At 43.4% G+C, this 6,270-nt stretch overlaps 1 long non-coding RNA gene across 1 annotated transcript; it reads right to left on the bottom strand.

Annotated features, from left to right (window-relative positions):
- Positions 1–3,760: 3,760 nt before the first annotated feature.
- Positions 3,761–5,853, bottom strand: LOC144584861 (uncharacterized). Its single transcript, XR_013539332.1, has 3 exons — positions 5,665–5,853; positions 5,308–5,424; positions 3,761–3,864 (listed from the first exon to the last, which is right to left on the bottom strand). It is a non-coding gene; the product is annotated as an uncharacterized LOC144584861 (long non-coding RNA).
- Between the last annotated feature and the right edge of the window lie 417 nt (positions 5,854–6,270).

Here is a 6,270-nt window from a genome sequence, read left to right as displayed (position 1 = left end):
ACTGAATGACAAAGGCTGCTGGCAAGCTATGGAAAGGAAGGGGGATTGCCTGGCCCATTCTGACGGGCTTCCTGTCAAGTGCTCATTCTCAAAATGGTTGCACGCTCAGTTGTGTAACTAGTTGCACAGCAGGAACATTGCCCGAGAAATTGACTTTCTGCTTTGAGTCTTGTGCCAAGGTCTTATGGGAGAGTCGTCTCTGCCGTGCCGTAGAGGAACATAGGATGGAGCATGACCAAGACTGGGCCGAACCCTTGCACATTGGAAAGCTCAATAGCAAACATATCCAACTCTGAATTATCTAGAGGAATCTAACGTACCGTTTACAACATGTCTTCGACGAGCCACATTGCCCGAGGTTTATGTAATTTTGAGGGCATGGCCCATATTGGCAGAAAGCTCCCCTAATTCTGAGACAACTGAACATAGGATGATCTGATGGGTTCCAAGATAAGAAGGAAAGAAGGCAAGAAAGAGAGAAAGATTATTATGAAAAGAACAAGGTCAATAACAGGAGCTGAGGTCCGAGGTTTTGCTTCGCAAACATCAAGAGCAACGTATTCTCGAAGGCAACCTTCTCCTGCATGACATGGCACTGCCTAGATAGGGCTGGCCACAGTTTTCATATCTTGTTCAGTGGTTTAGGCATCCAGCTGCACACTCAGAGGTTGGGAGCCCATTTTCCCCTCTGTGCATCCCAGGAGAGTCAGCCTGTGTAGCCTTGGGCACACTGCACAGTCCCAGGGCACCCCAGAAGAAGGGAATGGCCAACCACTTCTGAGCACCTAGAAATCCCTGGAAAGGGTCACCAGAACTCAGAATCCCTTCTTGGGATTAAGATAACTTTTAATGTTTATTTACTTTTAATTATTCCATTGTATTTCAATTAGCATGTAGATTAATTACATTTTTAATGTAATAATATGTTTTTAACTCTATTCCTTTTAATAGTGTGAGCTGCTTTGGGTCCTTTTATCAGAGAAAGGAGACTTAGAAATAAAACAAACAAACAACGCAATAAGCCATCATAAACCACTGTTCATTCCCGTCTCTACCGCACAGCCAAACTGCGCCGGAGAACTCTCATTGCCAATGTGACAAATATAAACCCATCTGGCAAAAGATAGAAACTTCCCTCTATGTGTTCCTTACCTGCGGAAACCAAGAGCATCCACAACAGAAGAGAAATGAGAAGCCCAAAAGCCTTCATGGCCATTTGGTGGGCAACTCAAGGTAGAAAGTCAAATGGCTGTTAGAACCACTTCCAAGCCCAGGGTCCCAATCATGGATATGAGATATTGGTCAGCAAACATCTGGCTATCGTTGGACTCTGATAAAATTAGAATTAGCAGGGAGATCCTGTCATCCTTGTAGAGCAGACATGGAAGGAAGCCAGGCTTGTCTGCTTGATTTATCATTTGCTTTGGTTTATTTTTATTTTTGCCCCATGGGCAGAAAGACATTTGTAGAGACTTGAAACACACTTGGGTACACCATGGAAATTAGTGGTGGGCACACAGTGATAGTGACAAAAGGTACTGATCCTTCAGCTGGATAGCTTTTATGGCGGGGCATTCCGAAATCATACAAACACAGGGGAGTAGCTTTTAGTACGGAACTTATTGAAGACGTTGGTTCACCTACGATGCTTCCAGAAATAGATGTTTCTGGTAGGCAGTTGAATCAGGAGAATGGCTAAAGATGAGCTCTGTTTCAAACCGTAGGTCCTATCCCCTGGTAGATGTATTTAAGGTGGCAGATGTCTAAAGCACTAAATTTAAGGTAGATGAAATGGGAATGGAGTGGAACAAAAGATAGGACAGTCCAGTGCAAACTGATAAATGGAAAGCTGCCAGCTCCAATCTCAAAAGTCGTTTTAGAGTTGACGCTGTGTTTGTTCAAGAGACACTGATATTCTGGAGGTGTTGGGCTTCCTTGAAGTCTCAAAAATAAACATTCATTCCTTCCTTCCTTCCTTCCTTCCTTCCTTCCTTCCTTCCTTCCTTCCTTCCTTCCTTCCTTCCTTCCTTCCTTCCTTCCTTCCTTCCTTCCTTCCTTCCTTCCTTGTTGCTTGCTTGCTTCCTTCCTGCCTTCCTAAATATATTTATTTATTAAAAATATTTACATGCCACCCATCTCCTAAAGAATCCAAGTAGCTTACAGTATTGAAAGAAATAATTTTCAAAACCAAATAATAACTTGTTACAATATTTTTAAAAGGCATTAAACATATATTGGACTAAAACTCACGAGCAATATTAAAAGCACAAGTAAAATGCTACATTAAACAAAATGAAAAATCCTTTTGTTAACCAGTCATTTAAAGCAGAGGTCCCCAACCCCCAGTCCATGGCCTGAGCCAGACCGGGCCATGGAGATAGACCTCCCACCCACCCCACACACTCCCCTTTCACAGCCCCTTTGTGCATGTGTGCGCATGCCAGTGCCCGTGCAACCTGTCCTCCACCCTTCATGCACATGCACGAGAGCACCCACTCCTTTACATATGCACGCAACCACAAGGGGGCCCCCACCTTTCCCCAGCCAGTCCACGGGGTTAAAAATGTTGGGAACCCCTGATTTAAAGGAAAGCTTCCCTGAGATGAATGGTCTTTGCCTGCTGTCCCATATCTCGAATGTCAAATTACAAATGCTTGCTCAAGTGCAATAGTCAATGTCCTCTTACTTAAATGTGGAGCAGAATAGCAGTTGTGTAAACACCCTCTTGTTCCAGCTGGCTCTCTAACATGTACCTGTTCTTGCACTGGTCAAAAGATGGGTTGACAAAGGAAGCTTGCTAAAGTGGGGGGAGCGGGATGCTTACAGAGTTGCCCTTCCATTCATTGGATAGGCGGACAGCAAAGCCGGGGCTAGCTGGGCTTCTTGTGAGAGGGAGTTCCAGAGCCTGGGAGCAACGACAGAAAAGGTCCTCTCCTGTGTCCCCACGCATCACTTCTGCAAGGGTGGTGGGATTGAGAGAAAGGCCTCTCCTGATTATCTTAAAACAGGAGGATGTTTGCACAACTGCTATTCTGCTCCACATTTAAGTAAGAGGACATAAACCATTGCACGTTAGCAAACCTTTGTAATTTGTCATACTGGATGTGGGGCTGCAGAAATTTGTCATTTGTAGAGCCACCAAATCCCAGGGTGCTTGCTGAGTCCTGTGGGAATTTTCATGCTCTTCCGTGTCTCCGTGGGGGAAGACAAATTTCTTGGGACTAAGCAGTAGAGAATGAGAATGTTCGATTTTGGCATGTGAGTAGCTTACTGATGTAGCATGATCATACTTAAATGTGTGGCGCTCCTAATATAGACATTGTCCCCACACTGGGTGCTCTTGGATAATTGGGACATTGATCATGGGCCCATCATGTTATGTGAAGCAAGACAGGGAGTGAGGCACCAGCATTGGAACTCCTTAGACTTCTTGTTGCATTCATCCTGACAGCTGATATGAAATGTCTGGAAAAGTTCTTTCTTTCTCCCAGCTCCTGCCTGCCCTACCTTTGTGACATCACATGTCTATCCTTGTGATATCACAGAGCCCCAGCCCTTGGTTTCAGCTTTCGACCCTCTAATTTCAGGGAAGGAAACGCTGCTTATCTGGAGCTGACAACACCAGGTGAGGATGCAACTGGTTAGCTGCACTGAGGTCTTATAAGGAAGGTTAGGGTATAACTTTATTAATTGGTTAAATCCAAGGGATGTACACATGCATGTCAGCAATTCAGTTTCAAGCCATTTATTTCAAATTCTGGATGTGTCTTCTATTGCTGAAGTGTCTTTGAGGTTAAAGTGAGATGCGTCATATTCACTTCAAACCATGGACGAAGTGGGCGTGAACCCTAGGATTCCTAGGTGCTGCAAAAGATAATGTTCAGAAATATTTATGCAACAGCAGAAGAGATTTTCCCATTCATTGCAATGTTAATGTTAATATTCTAGATTTATTGATTTTTATTTCTCTCATGCCTTTCCACCTTTCTCTCCCACCTCTCTGTAGATCGCAAGGTAATTTAGAAAATGATTAAAAAATGAAGTATGATCTTTCAAACACCGACAACAGCGATGAGTTACAAGGTTAAATGAATTAGTGCACTGAAACAAAATTATGTAATTAAGAATTAAAAATGACTTTAAAAAAACAAAGCAAAGCAAAGCCTGCTGCTTATATACCGCCCCATAGTGCTTCAAGCACTCTCTGGGCGGTTTACAATTTAATTATGCAGGCTACACATTGCCTCCCCAGCGAGCTGGATACTCATTCTACCGACCTCGGAAGGATAGAAAGCTGAGTCAACCTTGAGCCGGCTACCTGGGATTTGAACCCCAGGTCGTGAGCACAGTTTTAGCTGCAGTATAGCGGTTTAACCACTGCGCCACGAGGCTCAACAACCTCCACTAGGGATAGGATTTCTCTTTTCTGGACCACAAATCCCATAAATTCCCATTCTCTAGGAAACAGGCAGCTTCCAGATGCTTACATGTGACTCACCTTGGGGAAAGGCCTAAACTGGAAGGCTTTGAGGCCAAGCTAGGCCTAACTCCACCTAGCTTCCTGTTTATAAAGAAAGCTCCCAGCAGGCACTGGGGCAGGAACAGGAAGCTTGAGCAGATGTAGTCCTAGCAAGGCCTTTAAAAACAAACAAACCAAAACTCTCTCAAAAGATCACCACTAATATCCACCCACTATTAAAATGTGCTTCCTCTCCAGTGGACAAAGGTTTCTCTGAGTAAAACCAACTTTGGTTGTTGTGGGTTTTCCGGGGTCTTTGACCGTGTTCTGGAGGTTGTTTTTCCTAATGTTTTGCCAGTTTCTGTGGCCAGCATCTTCAGAGGGCAGAAGGGACTCCCTCACCACTGCAGGAGTATACCGGATACCTTGCAGTTGTGGCCAGGTATATATTGGAACAACAAAACAAAGCCTCCACACCAGAATCAAAGAACATGAGAAACACTGCAGACTGAAACAACCAGAAAAATCTGCAGTAGCTGAACATGCCCTAAAACAAACTGGACATGAAATTCTATTTCAAAATACTGAAATAATGGACAACACCAGCAATCATTACGTCAGACTGCACAGGGAAGCCGTTGAAATCCACAAGCACCAGCAGAGCTTCAACGAAAAAGAGGAAAGTTTGAAACTCAACAAAACAAAAGGAAAAAGCTCTTCAGTGTTCAGAGGCACTCAGCATATGATAACAGTAACTAAGAAATGAAAAGAATAAGCTGGCAGATCTGGAGAGGGGGAGATAGTCATGGCCAACATTTCGAAGATGTATGATGGGGCACTCTTCCTACCTGACACAGCACGGATATCCCTCATCACATATTCCCCGGGCGATTAAAGGACGAGGACACCATGAAATGGAGCACACACCTCCACCTAACTGGCAGGTGTACATATTTTGTAGCTTGCTAAGGAAAATACAAAGAAAGAATAGAAACATACTTATAGTCAAGTAGAATTAAACAATAGCACAATTTTCAGCATTTCACGTTCTGCTTCACCTAACATTGATGAGCAGTTTTCTCCTGCCCACCATAATCTAGATCCTTCTGAATTCTATCTTTCTTCTTGAAAAGGACTGGGAATTATTATATCCTTTCAAGAACTGGGATTATATGTTATAGGGTAGCGGGATGGTATATCCCTACCTTTTACAGCATGCTTCAGTTTGGCTGCATCGACCAAGTTCAATGGAATAATGAGGGCAAACACCAGGGCTGCAGTAAGCTTGGCTGTTCTGTAAACACATCAACTTATACAACTCTGCGGGTCTACACATCCCTAAGAATGGAAGGAAGGAAGGAGATCAATAGTTAAGAAAAGCAGTAACAAAAACAAGAACAATAATAATATGATTGGTGATATCTCAACAATTTTTTGCCTTGCGAACTTCAGTTTGGTCTTCTCTCAAAAGACAGTCTATACTCCTCCAGGCAAATGTGAAATACAAAGGGAGGAGGTAGGATTGCATCTTGAGATTGAGAAATAAATAGTCAAGGAATACCTTATTACCTTGAAGAAGTTCAAAAACCCAGGATCAGATGAACTGCATCCAATAATATTGAAGGAATTGGTTGAAGAAACCACAGGACCACTATCTTTTTTTAAAAAAAAATCATGGAGGTTGGGTGAAGTGCCATATAATTGGAGCAGAGCTAACGTTATCCCAAAAACCTTCAAAAAGGGCAAGAAGGAAGAAGCAGGGAACTACAGAGCAGGCAGCCTGACATCAATCCCAAGGAAAGTTCTGGACC

The sequence above is a fragment of the Pogona vitticeps genome, chromosome 1 (genome assembly GCF_051106095.1).
Source record: "Pogona vitticeps strain Pit_001003342236 chromosome 1, PviZW2.1, whole genome shotgun sequence".
Classification (NCBI taxonomy): Eukaryota; Metazoa; Chordata; class Lepidosauria; order Squamata; family Agamidae; genus Pogona; species Pogona vitticeps.
The sequence above is the reverse complement of the archived record's forward strand: the minus strand, read 5'-3'. Positions and strand labels throughout refer to the sequence as shown.